The sequence below is a fragment of the Pleurodeles waltl genome, chromosome 8, assembly GCF_031143425.1.
Source record: "Pleurodeles waltl isolate 20211129_DDA chromosome 8, aPleWal1.hap1.20221129, whole genome shotgun sequence".
NCBI classification, from domain to species: Eukaryota; Metazoa; Chordata; class Amphibia; order Caudata; family Salamandridae; genus Pleurodeles; species Pleurodeles waltl.
In genome coordinates this window covers 1,504,714,164-1,504,738,854 of record NC_090447.1, presented here as the reverse complement: position 1 = coordinate 1,504,738,854, position 24,691 = coordinate 1,504,714,164, and positions in this window count along the sequence as shown.

Sequence of the window (24,691 nt, the reverse complement as noted above, 5' to 3'; positions counted from 1 at the left end):
CAGACCCACTCAGACTCACTCTCACTTTCAGACCCACTCAAACACTCATGCACCCACTTACAGATCCACTGACAGAGGCAGGCCCTGTGGCAAACCTGCACTGCGCATGGCCAAAGGATGCGCGTGGTGCGGGTTTGGGTGGTTATAGGGGCTTGGCTTCAAGGCCTGGCTGCAGGCCAGGCCTTGTGACCAACCCTTGCCGCGGACGGACAAAGGCGCGGCAGGGGTTGGAATGACATATAGTAATTACAATTCCTTTATGTTAAAAAAACATAGAAATTCACTGAAAAAAAACAAAGGTTGCAGGGACGTTATAGTTAGGTTCTGAATTTACTCATACAAAACCATAATATACAGCAGTTATAGTTAGAGTTCTTTCAAGTAACTATAACTCCACCCTAAGGTAACTATAACTCGCACCTTCGCCATGCACAGCTAATTACTCCACATATTATATCATTGATGAGATCTTCTATGGCATCTTTGATATGATCACTGCAACATTTGCAATAAAATTATCAATAAGAAAACTGTGCATGGCAAGGGAGCGAGTTATAGTTACCTTGGGGCGTGAGTTTTAGCTATAACTGCTGAATTTCTATGGTTTTGTGCTGTAAATTCAGAACCTAACTATAATGTCCTTTAACCTTTGTTTTTTTAGTGAAAAAATGTTCAGTGAATTTCAATTTTCATTTTTATACTGAATACTATTTTGCACAAAAAGCCTATAAAGAACATTCCAAATAGATAAAAACGGAGCCTTGCAATGTTCATTTTCAGGATTGATGGCTGTACTGCTTTTCTCTGTAGACTTCCCAATTTCTTCCTGGCTCTGTGCTAATGATACACTTTTTGCAGTTCATGTTTAAGTTTTTTTTTCTTTTGGACCATGGTCGAATTGCTTTTTTGTAGAGCAGGGAGCTCATTTCAGCAGCAGTCTGGTGCTAATAACATGTTCTTATGTGGAGTGAAACCCAGTGCCCAGTGTAGTAGCAGCAGGAGGAGATCCTCTGCTCTCCCTTGATGAATACAGGGCTCAGCCTTTCCGTTCCCTCACCCTCAAAATGCAGTGTTGAAAAACGCTGCAATAGAGACATGAATTGTCTTGCAGAAATGATCTTGAGACGAAGAGAGAGTGGAGGACTGCCGATTTCATATGAATCAGAAAAAAAAACATAAAGTGCTCTAAGAAATAAAGACTTTAAAATACCCCTGGACATTATTTAAGGACTGAGCAGCAGTAGAAACAAGCATTTACAATGCAACGGGTCTCGCGTTTGCTCATGTTAGAGCTGATCGCGTTGTAAACTCTTAACCCGACTTTTCACCTATCGGGCAAAAGTGCATTTATGTACATAACCCGAAAAAGTGAAATCAAGTATGTAAAGCGCTCGACTTCTGCCAAGCGAGATCGCGCTCGTAAATTAGAGAAAAAAAAGTCCACGAGCCAGATGGAAAACAGCGAGCCTCGCATGTTTTCTGTACTTGGTCGCTGCGCTCGAGGAGGGGTAGCCACCGGAAAAGGCATGCCATATGCGTGCCTTCGACTAATAAAAGCAAGCAGATTTTATTAGGGAAGCCCACGAACCTATAAAAAACACTGAGGTGAAGTTGACAGGGCTCCGAGCCCTTTTCTAAATACAAAAGAGTCTAGCTGCGATACGCATGCGCGAGCGCATGCAACGCAGGCTCGACCCTAAAAAGAAAGCCCGGGATGCGTTTTATGTATTGCGTCACTTCCTCTGCAGATAATAAATCGAACTTTACATCGGTCTTTCTGGTCAACGACAGAATCTCGTCAGCTGGAGTTTACCTTCGGAAGTGACGTCAGAGGGCAGGTGGAAATGAGATGTAAAAACATGCGATGCTGTGTGCCCTGCAGAAAAGATGGTGCATGTTGGGTGGGTAATGTGGGGTTTTGGGAGATGAGCGGGTTTGAGGGTCTTTGGTGAGCATGATATTCTGAAGGGTAAACAACTTTCTAAAGCCCTTCAATTCTATCAAAATGTTGCGGTCCTGTGTGTTGTGTGAAACAAGGGGCCAGATTTAAAGAAAAGTGGCACAGCGCGGTGCTGTGCCAAAATGGGCAGTGCCACTCTGTGTCACTTTAGAAACGCAGGGATGTGCTGTATTTAAGGGAATACGGCGCACCCTTGTGTTTCCCCCTGCGCTGGCAATAAATTTAGCTGCCAGCGCCAACCCAGGCATTCTTGCACCATCGTGCAAGGATGTCTGTGTTGAGGGGTGTGATTGTTTATGTGCGGGAAGGTGTCCCTTCCTGCACACAATCACTAATGGTGCTTTGGCACTTCTGTGTGTGCTGCACAATGCAGCACACACAGAAGTGTCAAAGCATCATTTTCAAATGATTGTTTATGTGCAGGAAGGGACACCTTCCTGCACATAAACAATATTTTCTGGCATTTTGATTTTTCTATGAGTGCGGCAGAATGCAGCTCGACATGAAAAAGCAAAAAACAAGGAGGAACAAAAGTATTCCTCCTCATTGCGCTCTGCTAACGCCCCCCTTGAGGGTGGTGTTAGATTTTGGCACTGCCTCAGGTTTACGAGATTTTATAAATCTGAGGCAGCGTCAAAATGCAATAAGTTTGCTGTGGCACACCCACAGCAACACTCATTGCACGCCCCTTCCACGCACAGTGCTGTGTGGGAAGGGGCTGTATTTAACGCCACCTTGTAAATACAACGCAGTGCTTAGCGCCACAGGAGCGTCACTAAAAGTGACGCTCCTGTGGCGCTAGGAGCCGATAAATCCTGCCCAAGGTTCATAAAAGCTGCCTACAAATGGATAGGGAGTTTAACACATAAAACTCAGGAAAGCTGACATGAGGAATGTTTGCAATTAGTCCAAACCACTGGCAATCTCTCTTGGTAGCAATCCAACCCACCGTTTTTTGTGAGGTACATTTTGTTTCTCGACTGTGTCACTCTAAGCAGAGGCCGCCTTATGCAAATCGATACTCACCTTGCTCCTCATGGGAACAGCCCACTGTGCACTGCCAGGTGAGGCTCCCCCAGAAGGGAACACAATCAACCCCAGACCGGTTGCACCCTTATTGGGCCTCGTCAGTGATGTTTAGCTTGGTTCCCATGGCACAGGGACTATTTGAAAGCACTCCCATTCCCTCTTGTGTTTGAGTAGAACTCATGCCACAGAAAATGTCACATGTGGGTTTAGGTTTGAAGCCTCGAATAAATGGCCTGTCAGGTACAGGGCTCGACTGGGCATTTATACAATCGCTCATTTCTCTTTGATGGCTACAGTCATGCAAGGTCACTTCTCACAAGCACAGGGCACTGCTGGCACCTCTGTGACGAGAGAGAGAAAAGAGAAAAGAGAAAAGAGAAAAGAGAAAAGAGAAAAGAGAAAAGAGAGAGAGAGAGAGAGAGGGGGGCAAGGTCGGCTCTTGGCTCCCATTCCTGCGCTGGTCGTTTATCACCTGTAGGTCAGAGTGCCAAAGCCAGTAAGGCAGCTTGGTGGGTTAGTGGGCGTTCTGCACAGGTCTGTGCGTGAGCGCGTATTTGCATACCTTTAAGGTTTTTTGTATGTTGAGATATGTATGAGATATTTCACGAAAATAACACCAAAGAGCACAAAGTCTCTTTGAAGATAACATTCATCAATAAAGCATTAATCTCCTTAAATTGTGTTTTTTTTTTTATTAAACCGCCTTGTCTTTATAGTCTTCTATTGCATTGTGGACCTTGTAGTTATGTATTTTACCACTAATCTCTTACTTCAGAATTGCATCCATTCCTTGATTTACCAACCCATACACCCTAGGCCCAGTGCTTGTATTCACTGTAGCTCTTACAGTGACTGTTTTTCACTCTTTACCCTCTGTACATTAGATTATGTGGTAGTAACATTTCCTCACACTGCATTTCAGTGCAACTCCTGCTGCATATTTGTAAACTCTTTTTCTATTGAAACACATGAACAAACAAACTCAGATGCTCAAGGAAGTCAGCGTGCAGGTATCTACACTGTGCCCCCCAAGCACCCCTGGCACATCAACTAAAGCTTTACTCGAGACATTGAAGAATCATGCTCAGTTGTTTAAAAACATCATAGGACAATGGAACATCATAAGGGTACAGTTTATGGCTGAAACAACCCATGTGTTGGTATAGGTACACACAAATGTCTAATTAATTATCCGTGTCTCTATCTTCGTCACTTGGACATGCTCAGGAGCCAGGACACAATCACAAACCCTCCCACACATAAATATCCTTCTGTAACTTTTCACCTGTTCTACAGCTCTTCTTCTGAATCTCTTCTGTGGGAGACCACTCAGTGGCATCCCTTTCCCAGTGTGCCAGGAAATCCGCCCCATCAATGTTGCGCGGTGGCCAAAAAGAGGCTCGCTCAGGATATATATGTGGCTCAGATTCAAGGGTGTCACATAGGTGCGATGGGGGAAACTAAAGTGTACCAGCTTAAAACACGCAATGCTAGAGACTCTACCGGTCAAAGCGCACACCCTGACCCAGTCCTCATCCGTCCAAGGGACTTCCAGGTCTGCATCCCAGGTGTCCCTCACCTGCAATGTCCCATGAACTACATCCATCCCCAGGGATTTATATAAGAGGGACACCAAATGCCTCCCCGTCCCACAAGTCATCAGCACCCTCAATGTATTAGATTCTGGAGGGGCCGCTGGGAAGGTACTCCAAGCCTCTTCAGCAAATTCAACCAGTCCTGCATACTGTAAAAAATGTCCAGGTCCCACACCCTCCTTCTGCATATCTCACTATTTTTGAAACTTTTTAGAAAAGGGTGCAGTTCTAGTTTGAAAGTAGCTAGTTGTTTGCCTAATAATGCCTCAGTACCTGTTCAATAAGACCTTTTGCCCAAGTTCACTGCCACGTGCACCTAGCAAGTCCGATTAAAATCCATACCACAGTCTGAGAGAGGTCCATCTAGGCACTCCTATTACACCAAAATACTTTTCAGGAGTTGCAGAGAAACAAAATGTGACGAAATGGTCACACATCTATGTCTATAGCGATAGTAAAGAATTAGATTTTAGAAAAATGCTGCAAAATTTATTACCACATGAATAACTACAATGACCACAATACACTGCAACGTGAGTCTATGGGCTATAGAGATAAAGATGCAATGCAGCTGTGAAGAAGCAGAATAACTGTAAAATACAGAACTGCATGAAAGCAAAGCCAGAGGAGACCAAAGAAAGAGGAGGGGCCTAGACAGCCACAATACGTCTACAATAGGTTAAATCTGGCTTTTTTGTCTGTAGCCACATTATTATCATTATTATTGTGAGAAAACTGGGCTGATTGCAGAAGCCCCCTAACTTTTTGCCCCTATTTTTCAGTTTTTGCTGGTGTTTTCCTGACTCTGATGGTGCCCTGGGTACTGCTAACCATTCCCGTGGCCTGTGCTCTGTGTAAAATGAGTATGCAAATTAGGCTAATCATAGTTTGCTATGTCAACCTACCTATAAGTCCCTAGTATATAGTAGGGCATGTAGGTTTAGGGATCCCAGTATAGGTGGTTCCCCCATAGGTGCACTACTGAGGTGCCCAGAGTCATTTTAAAGGCAGGCCTGCCTTGCTGGCTGCTTTTAAATTAAATTTACATGCAAATTCGAGTTTGGAATTAAAAGTATTTCCAAAGTCTTAAACTACCTTATTTTTACATATAAGTCACCCCTAAAGTGTGCCCTGGGCGCTCCCACAGGATTGGGTGCAGTGCAACGATAAGCAGGTACCTTATAACATATGTTTTTTAAGCCCTGGTGAGGAAAAATAGCCACATTTGTTTTTCCCTCAATGTAGTGAATAGGCTTCATAGGCTAAAGTAGGAAGAATTTATTTTAATTATTAAAGTCTCCAACGGAGCTAGATATGTCAAGTTTGGTCTCAAACTGATTGTTATAATAAATGCAACAACTTGCCATTGTTGGATTTGATATAAATAGTTCAGGACAGGGAAAGAGATTTAGAACTATACCTGAAAGTTGCCAACTTCTGTACTGACCTTCTTTGATTGGCTAGCCTCTGGCAGCCTGGTTAGGCTGCCTTGATGAGGTGTGAAGTGGCCTGGGGGGAGATCTGTCTCAACAGATGGTGAAACAGGATGTGGGAGAGCAGCCAAACTGGTCTTCAAAGGAAAGAAGGACATTTGGAGCAGCCCAGGACCTCCCCCATGTCCTGCAAACCCAGACAGCCATGTGTCATCTTGATTAGATTACAAGAGGGCAGGAGATGGGTGTGTTAAGGGAACTTGCCACACCAGTGGGTGGGCTCAGCCAGACCTAACCTCCAAAATTCAGTTTCTGCCGTTTTGGGTTATTAAGGAATGTTGCTCCCTGGGATTGATTTTTGCCACACTTCCCAAGAAGTGGTCATCCAAGAGGGTGGTGGGCTCCCTTGCTTTTTACCCCAGGAGCTTGGATACATTTGGCAGAGCTGCACCCACACCTCAGATCCCTACGAGGAACAAATTCAGAAGAAGGACTGCCCTGTTGGACCCCTAACTGCACCTGGAAACTGCACTCTGAAGGACTGCACAAGCTGCACACTTGGGCTTCACCACAAAAAGGACTTTGCCTGGCTTCAACTGGTTAAAAAAGGGACTCCCTGCTTGCTACAATTAAAAATAGCTAACCAGAGTCACCTGCATCAAATCCTGAAGGAGCTGACCAGGTGACCACCGTTCAGTGGTTATTTTGGAGTTTGAGCCAGGTGCTTCATGGGAGTTGGAGTCCCAACCCTCAAGGAGCAACTCAGAGCTTCTGGAACCTTGGGGTGGGCTGTGGACTCCTAAAGAAGCTTCAAAGTCCTTCTGGAAGAAGATCCAGAAGTTTGGAGAAGATTGGAGAACTTTTGGTAAAAGGCTCCATAGAGGGACGGATCCGCCGTGGTGAGTAAAGTTGGCTTACCTCAATCGCGACCCAGCCTGACTTGCAGGTTCATCCAACTAAAAAGCCCAGACTTCCAGGATTTCACCGGGGGCTACTGGCTAGGGAGGGTTGACCACCTTCGGAAGAAAAAAGCTAAAAAAAATGTGACACAGTCCAAATGTAAAAAGTTGACCACGACTTCCAGAGCAGCGTATCTGAGGAGGGCTCCAGGGATGTTGGATCAAGATTCCGTTTTGGCCCCAGATGAAGATTTCTGTCCTGAAAAATGATCTAATTCCACAGATAGAATTCTTCACTGTGGTCTCCTGCGTCATAGACCGCCAGGGTTGTTTTGGCGATTGTACCGCCAACAGGCTTGCGGTACAATCTGCCTCATTGCGACCGTGGCAGAAGCGCCGCAGTCACACCGCCGGGACCAGCGGTTTACCGCCATGGTTGTCACGGCGGTTTTAATCCTCCAGGGCAGCGCTGCCCAGGGGATTACGAGACCCCTTTCCGCCAGCCTGTCCATGGCGGAAGAGACTGCCACGGAAAGGCTGGTGGGAAGGGGAGTCATTGGGCCCCTGGGGGCCCCTGCTCGGCCCATGCACTTGGCATGGGCAGTGCAGGGGCCCCTAGGCACAGCCCCACCCTGCTTTTCACTGTCTGCAGAGCAGACAGTGAAAAGCACGACAGGTGCAGCTGCCATTAGGAGCCGGCTCCCATGTTACGGCCGACATCCCCACTGGGTCGGCGGGCGTAAACTCTGTTTCCACCTGCCGGCCCAGCGGGGATGTCAAAATGGGGCTGGCGGGAGTGCGGCCGCATTGGCGGCCGCTCGGCGGTTGAACCTTGGCGGGCGGCCTCCGCCGCCCGCCAAGGTTGTAAGGAGGGCCTAAGTCTGAAGGTAAACTTCTGACCGAGGCCTCACACTTGCTGTACCCAAGCAAGGCTCCATTGCGGTCGGCATCAAACTTTGACTTTGCCCAGGTCTTGTGCGACCAGATGACCAGATTGGTGCTTTTAGTTTCTATGCTCTAGAAAACATTAATTCTTTAAAAATTCATATCTCCAGTTCCCCTTATCCAATTTTAATAGTTTAGGTGTGATTTTAAAGATAAAAATATAATCTATGCATATAAATTGGTGCTGGGTTTTTATTGTGTTTTGTGTTTTACTTATTTACTGTTTTGTGATTTTTAAATGCTTTACACACCTGTCTCCTAAATTAAGCCTTGACGCTCGTTGTCAAGCTACCAAGGGTTGAGCGGGGATTAATTTATTGAGACCTGACTGGACCTAGTGGGGGTTAATGGTCTATTGCTAAGTGTAGGTACTTACCTGCCCTTACCAGTAATCCACTTTCCAACAATTATTAATATTTAGGACATTATTTAGGCACGTATGACAACAATCTCTCTCGAAGCGATATTATGTAGAAAAGTATTTTAATTGTGCTAGAAAGAAAAAAATCACTGTTAATTTGGAGATTATAGTAATTTACAGTTTGTGGTACAGAGAGCTACTGAGAGTTCCACACAACCTCATCTTTTATGACCACTTGATGAAATTGAGATTATAATCCAGGTTCTATCCTCACCAGTACTTTTGAATCTCATAATTAAATAAAGTATTTCCTGATATGGGCTGTAGGGGCCAGAGGCTTTGTGCATTTATTATGGTACAAGTTCGACCTCTTTCCATTCTCAACAATCGAAAAGGTGACTTTCAATTTTTGCCACAATTACTACACAATCAGAGCTCTGTAGGTCCCAATGAGAGCAACTAATCCAGTCCAGATTTGTGCTTTGCACTCACTCTTGGACATGTACTCCTGTGTATCCTTTTACAACATAAGGACTACATATTCCAAAATGCAAAGCGGCAACCTGTGCTGGATGAACAAGGCACCTTGGAAACTTGAAAAATCTAGAGCAAAATGGATTTAAAGAAAAAACAATAAGTGAACTCTGTGCAGATTTGCCATCGACAGGTCTGAAAGTCAGGAGTGTCTTGTCAAGAGAAATTTGGGAAGTATAAACAGATTTATGAAGGACTATAAACTCATTCACTACTTACATCTACTGAGGCCCTCATTCTTTTCAGATACTACATTACTTCCTAACACAAATTTCACGAGGTAAAACCTGCTGGAATTTGTGCAGGAAAACAACAAATTATCCCAGGTTCAACAGCTTGGAATAAGGAAAAACAAGCAATATTCCTTGTAATTTCCTATTCCAAGGTGTGAAACTTTCAAAGGGGAAGTAATACTATGCTATGTAAATCCACATCCTGCACTATCAGTATTGACTGGGTGAGTTAATACCACACCAAATACATACACAATCAGTATTGACTGGGTGCTGTATTACCATACAAAATACCTGCATTATCAGTATTGAATGTGTGCTGTATTACCATACCAAATAACTGTGCTATCAGTACTTACTGGGTGCGGTAATACCATACCAAATAACTGCAGTATCAGTATTGACTGGGTGCGGTAGTACCATGCAAAATAACTGCACTATCAATATTTACGGGGTGCAGTAATACCATACCAAATAGCAGCACTATCAATATTTACTGGGTGCGGTAATACCATACCAAATAGCGGCACTCTCAGTATCGACTGGGTGCGTTAATACCATACCAAATAACTGCACTATCAGTATTGACTGGGTGCGGTAATACCATACAAGTAACTGTGCTATCAGTATTTACTGGGTGTGGTAATACAATACCAAATAACTGCGCTATCAGTATTTACTGGGTGCAGTAATACCATACCAAATAGTGGAACTATTATTATTTACTGGGTACGTTAATAACATACCAAATAGCGGCACTATCAGTATTTATTGGGTGCGGTAATACCTTACCAAATAACTGCACTATCAGTATTGAGTGGGTGCTGTAATACCATACAAGGAACTGTGCTATCAGTATTTACTGGGTGTTGTAGTACCATACAAGTAACTGTGCTAACAGTATTTACTGGGTGTTGTAGTACCATACAAGTAACTGTGCTATCAGTATTTACTGGGTGTGGTAATACCATACCAAATAGCATCAGTATCAATATTTACTTGGTGCGGTAATACCATACCAAATAGCGGCACTATCAGTATTTATTGGGTGCGGTAATGCCATACCAAATAACTGCACTATCAGTATTGAGTGGGTGCGGTACTACCATACAAGTAACTGTGCTATCAGTAGTTACTGGGTGTTGTAGTACCATACAAGTAACTGTGCTATCAGTATTTACTGGGTGTGTAATACCATACCAAATGACTGCACTATCAGAGTTGAGTGGGTGCGGTAATACCATACCAAATAACTGCACTATCAGTATTGACTTGGTGCAGAAATATCATACAAATAACTGTGCTATCAGTATTTATTGGGTACGGTAATACCATACCAAATAATTGCACTATCAATATTTACTAGGTGCGGTAATACCATACCAAATAGCAACACTATCAGTATTGACTGGGTGAGGTAATACCATGCCAAATAACTTCGCTATCAGTATTGACTGGGTGTGATAGTACCATATCACATAGCGCACTATCAGTATTGGGTGCAGTAATACCATACCAAATAACAAGCTGGTTGGAAACTGAAAGGGTGAAAAACAGGACTGAGTTCCCAAATGTGATGCAGGCAAGTAATTAAAAAGACAAAAAGAGTTCAAAACCAATTTCCTTTGAAATCTTTTCGTATTTTTAATTACTTGCCAGCATCCTTGCACAGACAATCTAATCATCTTGTGTAACTTTATCACCACTTGATAACTACCATGATGGTAGAGATCTTTCTCTCTAAATCCTCGTTCGCCCTCATAATTCAGTGTTCTCTTCTGTGAAATTTTCACATTTGTTAGAACTTTGGACATTTCGACCTTTCTACACCTCAGGTGATGGTTGGTTTAATAGTTTCCTAAGGTGTCTGTAATTTCTATTTCTTGTACTTTTAGCCTTGAGAAGGCCCCAGGTACATATACCACTTAAGGGACGAAACATGTGTCGGCTGTTGCCTTTCAAGTGCTTTGTAATAAACGGTCATTGGAATCATTGATATAGCTCAGCTACTGATTAAATAACATCTTTGAATGGGAAAGCTTGAAGTCTTACATTGGATTTATGGTAGGCCTACCTATCTTCTTCGCAGCTCAAGTCTGATATGCGTATGGCTGGCTACCAACTGAGGAGGCATGGTGGATAAAAGGATGATGGGTTGGAATGCTACCCAAGTGAGTTGTGTCTTTGATGTAGCTCCAAAAGTGGTTTGCGCTGATGTGGTTCCCGTACTCACTGTTTCACTGGAGCCAGGGTACACCTGACTGATGAGCCCCGATCAGGGTGAAACCGGTACTGGGTTTGCCTGTGTTCCTGTAAAGAAGGACCCGGCCTGGCAGTTTGCCCTGGAAAGTTGCTTTTGGAGCAGGTTCAAGACTGATTTGCATATGGCTGGGTAGCAACTGGGTGGGCATGGTGGGCAAAAGAACGATGGATTGGAATGCTATCCCGAGCGTTTGCTAGTGGTTAGATTTATTGCAAGCTTTCCTCCCATTACTTTTTGTGTGCTTTTAGTGCAAGCGTAGACCTGGAAACATGCTCCTGGCATGGCTGTCAAGGTGTGTTTTTACACCGGTTCTGTGAGTTGGAAAAAAATGTGTAAGTCGTACAACTGTACCCACGCTTTTGCACTTTTGTTCGTAAATGTGGTTTGATGTATTCAAACGTTTCTGGAGATCAGCTGGGTACCAAGGGCCAGATGTATCAAAGGGTTTTACCCATTCTGTGTCTATGGGAAAATGTGTTCGTACATATGGCCCTAAGTCATCAGGTCGCAAGCATTTTAATTGCTCCTTTTATTATTCCAGTCCTGAAGCTATGCATGAAGAGGTGGAATGAAGAGCACTTGGAGGGCCCAGAGGGGCACATGTCGGCGCTCAGAGTGCAGCTGACTGAAGAGTAAACCTGACCCAAGCACTGAATAGATAGGCCCCAGACCCAACTAAAAAGAGCGCCCAACTCCCCACAAACATCATTGAAGATACGCCCTTCTAGCCAGGATCATCTAAATATTTATAGTACCTCATCACCAATACCTCATCTTGACACTCTCTAGCAGTTTCAACACATTTACACCCAGGTTCCCTTATCCTTATCTTAACTTTACTTTAACCCCATTCTTTATCCTAACTCTAACCACTGACTGGTGTTGCCAGGGCGCCATGGTCCCTAATGCAAGAAAGGAATTTAAGGCCTTCATCTCCTAGTTTGGAAGTAAAAGAAAGTAAAATACAGCCATTAAATTGGGATGAACTGGGCCACTCAGACACCTGGGACCCTCAGACCCCTGGGCCCAGAGGCCAAAACAAATGTTGCACAAACTGTGAAGCCTAAACTCTTTCTGTTTCACCTTCTATCATCCCTCTTATTTTCAGGCCCTGCTGCCTAGAATGGATTTGAGCTATTTCTCTGCTTGTGAATTTGCATTATGTGCACAGGGTTGATAACAGTACCTTAAGTCATTTCATTGTGTGGGATGGGAATATTTTCATCATGCTGAAAATTAACAGTTTGGTTGAAGATAGATGTTTTAGTGTAATTTCAAATTTCTCCACTTCTGATATTTTCCTTCTGAATTAAATAATTGGATCATATGTCTTCTCAGATAGCCATCTTGATAAACTGCTTCATTACAAGACTGCAACTTCAGGAGGGACTCCAGGGGGCATATTTTAAGAAAAGTGCAACACCTCTTTTCTTGTGCCCTTTAGCGTCCTGCTACTGCCACCATGTGTGCGCCGTATTTAAAATACTCCGCCCCATGGTGCAAGGTAGAGGGCAACAGCATAATTTTTTTACACTATTGATGTATTCTGCAGGAGCAGCGCCAACATTTTGGTGCTACTCCTTCAGGGTACATAGGGGCCCTTTGTATTCAATTGGTTACCCCCTTTTAATACCTACTCCGAGCGGGGTGTTAAAAGTGCCGAAATAAATGACGCAAGGAAATTTGTTACATTTCTTCACGCCATTTTTCCAGCCCCCATAACGGGGGAGCCCCCCCTTTGCATACATTATGCCTAGTGCATGTATAACGTAGCACAAAGAGTTACATAGTGACGCAATGAATGCACTGCGCCACTTTGTAAATATGGTGCAGCATTGTCGTCCTTCTAACACCACATTAGCGTCAATCAATTATGCTAATGTGGCGTTCAAATGTCAGCCTGAACTTGTGACTTTCTCCTGGTCTGGTGTGACCAGATGGCCACGAGTGGCACTTTGGGCTTTTAGACTCTATTATTTTTATTTAAAAAATTAACATTTAATATCTCTGGTTCTACTTATTGGATGTTTGTTGTTCTGGTATCATTTTCTTGATTACAATTGACTCTATATTTCTAAATTGCTCTTTCTTGTTTTGTGTTTTCCTTTTATTACTGTTTGTGTTCTGCATTAATACTTTACACATTGTCTCTAAGTAAAGCCTGACGGATTTTGTGCCAAGCCACCAGAGGGGTGGGCACAGGTTTATTTAGTGAGTTTTATGGTTCACCCCGACAAGGTTTGTTGAGGTTGCCTGAGGGCGGTTTCCACCCTCTCTAATAACCCAATTACTTACAGGTAACTGTTGTTCCAGCTCGTACTTGCGATCTCCGTGGAACCCGAGCGCACAATTAGGCTAATGAGAGAACATGGAATGTGAGAAAACATCATATAAAATATATTTATTTGAATCCATTATACTCCTGACTCGTAAAACAGATGGAAATCTGCACCAACTGCTAAATTAGTCTAGCAACCCTTCAGCAATGTCTCCAGGCTCAAAGTAAACTTTAGCAAATCTGAAAACTTAGTGTCCAAATGAGAACTACTCTAGGATTGTTCATACCATTTAAGTTGGTCTAAAAAGCATCAACTACCTAAGAGCACATAATACACCTACACTACAGGGCCTTTTACACAGCAAAATTACTCCACTCTCCTGAGGGAAATCAGGAGTGGCCTACACAGATGCCCACCTCTTTAGCTCCTGGCTGGGAAAAATAGCCATATTAAAAATGAACATACTCCCCAGACTATTGTTTCTCTTCCAAGGACTAACAGTAGCAACACAAGACATGAACCAGTCACAAAAGCGCAGTGATCAGTTGTGTAAAATAAGCTCCCGCAACCCCCGCGGTGTGAGGGGTGGAGGTGCAAGCTCCAGGAAGTCCACTCATCCAAAGTGGTAGACGATGAGCCAGAGAGATGGGGAGGCCCTCCATGTACTTTGCGGGGGGAGCCCTCAAGTTTTGTTATACCACTTGTTGTGATAAATTTATATGACACTATAACAAACCAAGGGTTCTTAGATACTACTGAGGGTATTAGGAGGATTGGGTGTACTGGAGCTAAGCAAATATTGCATGGTACTCCAACTGAGAATAGCCTTAGAATGGTCCCTCCAAGAAACAGAAACACATTGGCCTGATACGGATATGGTGCTGTTGGCTGTAACACCATAGGATGTGCTGTAGTTGCCTCAGCCATGTAGACCCAAAGTTGCATACATCTCTAAATCACTCGCCCACTTATAGAAATCTAGAATAACTTGATCAGAACTAATAACACAACAACTTTTCTGTCTTCATTTACCCGGATGTTCTGTCTTCATTTACCCGGATTCATAATAACACTAATTTTACACCTGCCCTTCAGGGGCTTGCCCAGTGGTAATCCAGGGACTGTATAATGTTGAGAGATCACTTCCAAAACCAAGAAATTAAATAATTTCAAAATCTTGGAGGAGGATGAGGGAGAAGAGACTAGGGCCAGATGTAGGTACATTCCGAATTGCGACCCGCAAATTGCGAGTCGCAATTCGGAGTGTTGGATGGTGTCCCTGACACCATCTGCAACTCGCAAGGGGGTCGCAAAGGACCACCTCATGAATAATCATGAGGTGGGTCGCAATTTGCGACCCCCTTGCGAGTGGCAGCCCTCACAGGGATGGTGGCCTGCTGCGGACAGCAGACCACCATGTCTGTGACTGCTTTTTAATAAAGCAGTTTTTTTTTTTTTGTAATGCAGCCCGGTTTCCTTAAAGGAAAACGAGATGCATTACAAAAACAAAAAATGAAACGTTTTCGTTCATTTTTTCAGAGCAGGCAGTGGTCCATTGAACCACTGCAGAATTTTTTTTTGCAGTGCCATTCACAACGGGGAAGGGATCCCATGGGGACCCCTTCCCTTTTGCGAATGAGTTACCACCCATTACAAAAGGGTGCAAACTGCGATTGGTTTGCGACCGTGTTCGCGATCACAAAGCAATCCTGCATCGCGCTGCGACTCGCAATTAGGAAGGGAACACCCCTTCCTAATTGCGACTTGCAAACCTGTCTTGTGATTCGGTAACCAGGTTACCGAATCGCCAAACGGGGTTTGTGCATTGCAAAGCGCTTCTTGCACATCGCAAACAGCGAAATTCGCTGTTTGCGACGTGCAAAAAGCTTTGTACATCTGGCCCTTAGATATCTACAATGATGTCACTGGGCAGTTAACCTGGGGACACAAAATAATAGGGACTGCAGAGTTAACCCCATGAGAAATTATTCCCAAATTATGAACATACAAAGGGCTTTAGATTTATTATATATGCCCTTATATAAAACCATTCGACGTCCTCATGGATAGCCATTCATGAACACATGGGCAACAATGATTTGTAAGGAAATGGTGATTAGGGCTGGAAGAATGTAACCAAAATAATTTGGAGTGTACAATGAAGAGGCATGGGGTACACAAGTATGTACAGCTACCCCACGCCCCCTGAAGGTAGAGCACTCCACATCTGGTGGTACTGAACAAACATAGAGACATGCTAGAAAGAAATTGTGAGTCACATTAAAGACACAGTTGGCTTCTCAATTTCTAGTGCAGTGACCCCATGGAAGTAGTCTAGTTATCATTTTAGTTTTCTGCTTTCTGCTACCTTTCAGCAGCGAGGCGACGCTCCTCCGCCATAGCGGAGAGGCCGACCCTGCTATATTTCCTGTAGGAGAATGAGAAATTATAGAGAGTTCCCCGCTTCGCAGCACATACTCCTAAAATGCCTTAGGAGAACTAAGTTCCGCAGGTGAAATAGTATTTTTTTTACTTGAAGTAGACATCTCTGTAAATTATCCATTAAAGTCTATCATGCTTTGACCATTGTATAGTGCTAAATCATGTACCGCTTGTCACTACGATTGACCCAACTCCTGATGATGATGTGAGGCAGGCACCCAGACCACTGGTTGTAGCTCTGGTTACAACAGGACAGAAGTTTTGATTTTGGCACTGGACACACAGACAAACATTTGCAAGAGACACACAGAGAAGGAGGCAGAAGGGGCACAAGGCAGGGAGCGCAGGAACAATGATGCACAGGGGCAGGAGATGTTTAGGATGTGGTACGTAGGCAGAGGGCAAGGAAATAATGTTGGGGCAATAAGGTGTAAAGGGAACAGGTAGGGGAACAGGAAAGGGGGCCCAAGGGTGGAGGAAGCAGGGCGTAAGGGATGCACAGGGGACATGGGTCATACATGGGATACAGATTGAGGTGCACGTGTGCTAGTGAAAATGAAGTGCGGATGAGAGGGCCAAGAAGGGTGGGTAAAGGCGCATAAGAATAGCGGCGAGAAGACATTGGGATGCAGGTGGCAGGAGGCGAAGGGAAAGAATAGGCGAAATGCATAGGCCACTGGGACGGGCACTAGGTGGCAGGCCTGGGAGGGAAGGTAGCATGGAGGCATGCTCTGGGAAGTGCTGGGGGTGAAGGTGGAATGTGTAAAGAGGCACAGGTGGGTCACGAGCAGTAGAGCAAAGGTGGGGCGCAATTAAAGATGTATCCGCAGGAAGGCCCAGAGAGGTACATGAGATGAATTGGCATGACGATACAGGGGCACATTATCAAGGAGGTCACTGTGAAGCAAAGGACCTGAGTATAAGATGGCACAGGCAGGAAGACATGGATGTGCACAGGTAGGGAAGCGAAGAGGGACAAGGACAGGAAGACACCGCTGGAGTTCTGCCCACTCCATGTATCACTTGGAGCATGGAGTTCCGCCAAAACTCCCCCAACCACTGCGTAGTGGATATTTTTCTCACGCGCGGCTCACCAACGTTAAGTTGTGAGCGAGAATTTGCATCCTCTAGTGCAATTGTCTGGCGCTAGAATACCTCCTGGCGGGATTACTCAACGTGGGCAGTTGCGGCAGGTCCCGACCGTTCGTGGTGGGAAAGCTGCCATTCGAGTAGAATATCTGCTTGAGGGGCAGAAAGAAGCAGCACTCTCTGGCTCACCGCGTGGTGATGTTTACGCTGATTTTACAGTAAGCAGCACAACATGCCTAAATTCTGCCTGCTTGTGGAACGCCACAGAATCTCACAGAGTTTTTATGTAACCCTGCAAAATTCCAGGAGTGCAACTCTACGAGTGCCTCCCTGGCCTAGTGAAAAACCACACTCCAAATCATTATGCACACTTTATCCAGTCCTGAACTTTTCAACTACAGATCTTTCTTTTTTTGCACACCCATTTTTCTAATTAGTTCAATGTAAGCAAGACTACAACACCCAGAATGCATTAGGTAATTGCACGAGTGTTCAAGACTGGCAATAGTATCAGTGATGACCTGGAAGGTGGTGGTCACCCTAGGTGACTCCTTCCAGGGGACGTAGCCAACAATGCATAAGTGCAAATGAGGGGGACGGTTAAATCCTGTGAGATGCCCTGATGAATTTGGGCTTGTGTCTGTGTGTTGTAAAACTTCTGCTATCTATGCGTTACCTGTTCTATGTGTGAAAGAAGCTTGCACAGCTGTTTTGTGGTACATGTACTTTGTGGCTGTTAGTTTTGTGGTACATGTTCTTTGTAGCTTACTGAAGTTTGAGGAAACAACACCACATAAAAGCCAACATGATTGGATACATCTGTTCTTGTTTTAGTTTTGTGCACTTCATCAGTGAACTGCAAGGTAATAGTGTGTCAATAGGAAGATTAATCTGCATGGGAAATGAGTCCTCTGGCTGTGCTGATGTGACACTGGCAAACCCAAGACAAATGACTGGGGACCTCTCATTTTTAGGTGCCTGGCAGCTTAAAATTATTTGATAATTTACCCTTCTATAGTATTACTTTTGGATTTCTCATCATCTCTCAGCCTAGCAAAGGGACCGTCAAGTATAGAAAAACGTGCACATCTCTCAGCTCCCCTCTTCTTCATCTGGCAGCTGAACTCGCCGACGTATCTCTCTTCAGAATCAGAGCAGCAAACACACATAGAAAAGAACTGGTGCACAAAATATTGATGCAATTTGTTTTCAATGGTTAGTTGAACTTACATCGTTTTGCCCTTCGTAAACATAGTCAGTCATAATCAACTTTTTCGGCTCGAAGCAATAAAAGCATAGACACGCAATAAATAAATCATACATAAACATAGATACATTCTAAAATAGCATGCGCATGATTACAATAATGCAGCTGTACCATAACGATTCCTAATAATCAATGCAGCTTTGATAGAATTTAAAACAGCCGAGCAAATCACTAGGGAAGAATATTATTGTAAACACAGTCAGGCTTGATGACGTCTAATGTTAGCCCCACGCAGGCCAGGTACCAAAACGCGACTACAGAGGATGCTTTAAATCGTGAAAAATAGCACAAAGCATCTCGCGCTGTGAGGCTGAGGAAAGTCACAATGGCATGCGGGGAGTAAATTAAACCACGTTCCCCAGATCGAGAAGATAACCGAAAGGTGCAAAGTGTTTCATCTTGAACGGGTAAAATAAAATCTATGCTGCACATTTCGAATAAAAGTCAGGTGTGGTTCTGACCCTGTAGAAGTACAAAGGGCTGAAGGGATAACTCATAGTAAAAGTATTTGTATTATGCAGCCTGGCTCTATAAGCAGGGCAACTGGAATTATGCAATTGCGAGGCTGCGGCATTTTATGCATAATTGTGGATTTGCCACATTTGCCACATAATCCATCTTCTGCTGCATAATCTGCAGATTTTAACAAAGAAAGGTGTTCTAGCTCAAATGGTTCAAAAGTTACTAAAAATGCAGTGCCACATGCTGCTGTGCAGTGGAAGACCCTTTACAAAGGGTGGCGGGGCAATTTATTGCTGTCATTGGGTATTAAACTGGTACTAATGAAGTACAACCTATGCTCAGTGTTAAAAAGCAGAGAAATGACAAAATAATGAGGTAATGCTATCACAAAATGTGGTGCAATATGCCACATAATTTGCCTTTTCTTGCCACATAATTTATTCAACCCTGTCACATAGTTTGGCCCTCCCCACCGCATAATTCCAGTGGACCTGCGTATAAATTAGATATAATTAATCCCGCTTCTGCATGACAGATCATATTTGCTGTGCTCCTGGGGAATGACAACAGCCTATGAAACAATCTATCCTTAATTCTCTGTAATGTTGAGAAGTTAATATGGTCTCAAACTCCAGCCCCATACAGAGCAACTGCTGAAAACGTTGTCTTATAAATATCAATGAGTTCCTTTACTGGTCAGTGATGGAATCTTGATGTAAATCTAAACACTGCATCCACAGCTTTGTAAAACTCCAAATAGCTAACATTTCACAAACAAGCCCATTTTAGGTCTTCATCAAAGGGGATGCCCAGATAGTTAAAATGTTAACCCTACTTATCACAGAACCCACTCTCATGTGTGTTCTAAATTGACTTTTTGTTGGACCTGAGACCATGATGTATGATTTAGACATATCTACAGTTAAATCCAGCATATTCATGAATGACACAAACCGGCCATCAGAAGCTGTGACCTGTTTGTTGTTCTCGCAATGAGAACAGAATCATCAGCATATAAAGGGACTGGGATTGGTCATTTCCCATTTTGGGGCATACGCTTCCAAAGGAAGTTAAAAAGTCACTCAAACCATTCATATAAAGATGAAACCCAGTCAGACTCCCCAAAATGATCTAATCCGAGAGGCGCACTCTCCGAACTTTGACAAAGGTATCCCAATGTAGGTGAAAAAGAAAGTCAATCAAGGCCTGTTCCACACTCAAAGACCATAGCAGGTCCCATAATATAGCAGGATTGATGGTATCGAAGGCACAGGAGATGCCCATAAAGGCAATATGAATGGTGCCTTCACATACTTCTCTCCGACAAGTCAGAGATTGAGACATTGCTCGGTCATTCCTAGTCTCCACCAGAATCCAAACTGGGCATCAGAAATTACATTATTGTCCGCTGCTCAATTCTCCAGCCTAGATAATAAAACAGAACCAAGAATTTTAGAAGTGGAGTCGAGCAAAGAGATGGACTGATAACAGGAGGGATGATTGCTGTCTCCCTTTTTAAATGTGAGGACAATAATTGCCTTTTTCCAGGAACAGGACCAACTATAATTGCACATAGAACATTCACCAATAGTGGCCCCATAAATCCACATTGGCTTTGAAAACATTAAATGGAATGCCATCTGGGCCAGGTGCTTTCCAGAGGGCACACTGATAGCAGAAACCACCTCTCTGGGATTAACTGGTCAACTTAATTCATTTGCAGATAGAATATCCATCTCATAATTATCATCACCTAGGGATGGATGTTGAGCGTCTGCTTTAAAAACCATCTTGAAATGTTCCACCCAGCAGTCTGCACTGATATGAAACACAAGTTTAGGGTCCTCATAATTTGTGAAAAAAGGCCTATATGTAACTGCTTAAAAACTGCAACTGTCCCTCGTAGTCCCAGCCGCTATCAAGTCATCCCATGCTTTACGTCTAATTTCCTCCTCCCCGGCTTCTTGTGTGGTATTATAGGGATACTGAGCGTTCTTCACCTTCTCAATGCACCTAGGAGTAGCTTTCAGGGATTCTATCAAGGCTTTTTGAGTTGAAGAGCATGCCTCATCAAACCATCTGCGGTAGAAGACACCTGATTGCTTATTCACCTCTAGCTTGTCCACAATACTTTGATATAGTGAGGAGAAACCTTCCAGAATAGTATGCACATCTGGGGACAAACAAGCTCAAATAGCGGGGGCGTTTACCATTATCAAAACTCTCAAAAAATGACCAGAGTCTACTCAGTTCCATCTAGTGTACAAAATGTTGTTTTCCCTAAGGTGAATAGGTCTATTCACTGGAAGCTCACATGCCTTGATCAAATCAAAGTTCATAACCAGAAGGAATGGACCATGATCCCTTAAGCACAACACGCAATAACCATAAACTTTACAAACAAAGGAATGAAGTCTGTGGATATTAAATTAAAATTAACTGTACTGGAAGAATCATGGCCATTACGTGTCAGTATTAACGGAATAGCAGGAGGGTCATTGTCTTGGGCTAGAACTAAATTATTTTTTTAATGATCTTATTTAAAACATCCCCATTAAAGGAATGATTAAAATGTAAACGACTCAAACTGAACAGGCCGCTTCATCGTTGGTCCGTACATTTACACGTAGTAATGTTAAAATCATCAACCCATTTCATATACATTTAGGACCTAGAATTCTCCAAGAATGTTGTTAACAAATCTTCAAGTTGTTCCCAACCTCTGTGCATCAATCATCAAAAATATTATAATAATAAGTAATTAAGATAAAATCTAAATTACTATCATTTACAAAGTGCAGAATTTGGTACCATAGAGCACTATAGATAACTGGCACCTTTACGCAGGTTACCTTCAGTGAGATAAGCTCTGCCAGTTCTCCTTTCGCTCTCTCTGCTGAGGACTGTATCACTGAGGTACAAAAGGATTTAAAACCATTAACTATGACATTTTCCAGTGTCCATGTTTCCTGACAACCATCTACGTCAAACTCAGAAATGGTATTCAACCAGTTAACGTTAGATAACTTTGATCATGCTACTGCTATACTCCAGGAGAACATTTTGAAACCGGGGAGACACAATCACCTCTGATTGGTGGGGGGGGGTTTGACATGGAAGTAAAAAGTTAAGAGGGTCCTTCCCGCGTTTGCTTATTCCATAGAATGGGTGGGTCTGACGCAGTACCACCATCAGTCTTATCATTCACAAGTCAATCAATGTCTGTGATGCCATCCAGAGGGGTATTTAGGTTCATTGTTGGAACATTGTGAAGAGGTCTGTGGTTCACACTATATATAGTTCTTGGGTCAAGGCACTGGTTTATAAAAACAAATAGCCCAGAGGATGCACATGAGTCCTCCCAAGCATGGAAGTCAGAAAATTTAAGCAATTTAACAAACCTCTTACAGTTGCTGTGTTCCTAAAATGAATCACCACACAGTCCCTCTTTGTTTATTTATGACCATAGCCCACCCATCCCATCCTTCTCACCATGATAACTTCCCCAAACAGTTCATCAATCCATCTTGAGTTACTTTTCAGCCGGTGCACAAGCTTGTGCTTCAGACCCTCTCATCTTCTGGCCTCGAGGTGGAAGGGGAGGGACAGAATCCAAAACAATCACATAAAGGATACACTCAGGGGGAAGTTGGAGAGTTACATTATTACTAAACCCATGAATAGAGCCACTGGGTGGGTTATCTGCCTCAATCATGATAATTCCCGTTTTATAAGATTTCCACAATCTAAGTCCACTCCACTGTCCTCATTTGGTGCATCTGTAGCCCCTTGGGCCACAGGAGCTGGACCACGCACAGCAACTCCCGAGGAGGCTGTCGTAGGGCCTGATTTAGACATTGGCGGATGGGTTACCCAGTTACAACAGTGACAGATGTCCTGCCCGCCAAAATCGAAATGCCATTATGTCCTATAGGATTTCGATGGACCGGATATCTGTCACCGTTGTGACAGAGTAACCCATCTGCCAATATGTAATTCAGGCCCTTAGTTCCATCACCCTGCATGTTCCATGGAATCTAATAATTTGAAGCAATGACCTGAGCCTTGGTAACATCACTGGAACCCGCATGATGGGAGACACAAGGACAAACAAGACGAGAAGTAATTATTATGTTAAATTTGGCTTCCAAACCAAAATGTTTCTGATCAATTCTAGAGGGACACCATAGGAAGGGGGACCCCATCCTGGGTAAGTATAGGTAAGTTTTTTTATGTGCCATTGGGGGCCCCTTACATGGGGCCCCCTGCCTGGCACTGGATCTTATGGCCTTGCCCAGGGGACACTGGTCCCCTGTGCTGGCCACTGGGGTGGTGGGCATGACTCCTGTCTTTCCGAAGACAGGAGTCATTTTTGGGTGCTAGTTCATCAGGAAATGATTCTAGGGTGGTTAGCGGCATATTTATTGCCGCTAACCAGCCTAGCGTCATTTCTGACCCACTTGTGCCTTTTTTCCTACAGCCATCTCCCCGGCTAGTGTCTTCTCTTTAGACGCTAGCCTCTCCTTAGCTCTGGCATGCGCCATTCCATAGATATGGCGCACGGCTGCTGCTATGGAATGGCACTAGCAGGCGCTGTGGATTTTGCCGCAAAACTGCGTTAGCACAGTTTTGCAGCAAAAAGTATAAATATGCACCAAAAACTATTTATTAGTTCAGAAATGGATCACCCAATGTGAATATAGTTAATTCTATACTATAACTTATTGAAATATGAATTAATTTTTTACTTTTCATATTTTCATATAATGTTACAACATGCCTCAGTCATAGAAATATTTCTCATCACAGGTGACCCAGAGCATGAGGAGTCAGACAGTGAAGCACTAACATGCTCAGCCAGGCAGTATTAGTACTTGAAAGGAGAACACCAACCTCTAAGATTAAAAGGTGGCAATGTCACATGCTTCCTGCATCAAGTACAAGCAAGTCTAAGGTCACTGTGCAGTACAAGGCGCTGATTACCAGCAGCAGCCAGGCTTCTGTTCATCAACGGCACCAAACGTTAGCATCTTTGACAAGTAAGAAGTCAAAGACCAGAGTGGAGTTAAGACAAGTGGCACATGTGCAGACGCAGCCCGTCCTTTAGGGCAGAGGGGCCACGCCCCCCCACCTTTTTCCCCTCATGAAGAGTGTATGTCAGGCTGAACAAAGGTGAGCCTGACAGACACTCTTCATGTTCAGGTCAGGCAGCCAGGAGCAGACATGCGCGATTTGCGCAGACTCCTGTCTGTCTGAGCTGAACTTTGCTGGGCTGAGGAGGTCACAGCTCCTATGGGCGTGACCTCCTTAGCTCAGCAAAGGTGCCTCGAGGCCCTCCCATGGGTGAAGAGGAAAGCGTCACCCATTGACTTCGCCCTGGGCGCTTCAGGTTTAAGCCCTGAAGTGCCCAAGGCGAGTGTCAATCAGTGCCTCCTCGTCACAGAGTGGGGTGGGGTCAGCAGTCTCACCCTCCTGGTACCTCTGAGGCTGAAGGTAAGTGTGTGTGTGATCTTTTAAAATGAATGTTTGGTGCGTGCATGCATGTTTGAATGTTATGAGTGTTGTTAATGGATGTGCATGCATGCGTGTGTGTGTGGAAGAATGAGTGTGTGTGCTTCCCGCCCGCCCCCTCCCTCCTAAAGCTGCCGGCCGCCACTGCACACGTGATAAGGCACGTCACATAGATGGCATTCACTGAGACTTCAGAAATGCTGATTAGTGCAACTACAACATCAACTGTCACAATGACTTTGTTGTCAATTACCTTAACCTCGACTGAGGAACATATTATAAGCCTTATAATAGAAAACACACACTCGAGTCACTGCTACTCAGCTGTTACTTCCTTGCAAACTGCAACTGTATGTGACTCAATCATGCCACCAAATGCAGGACAGATG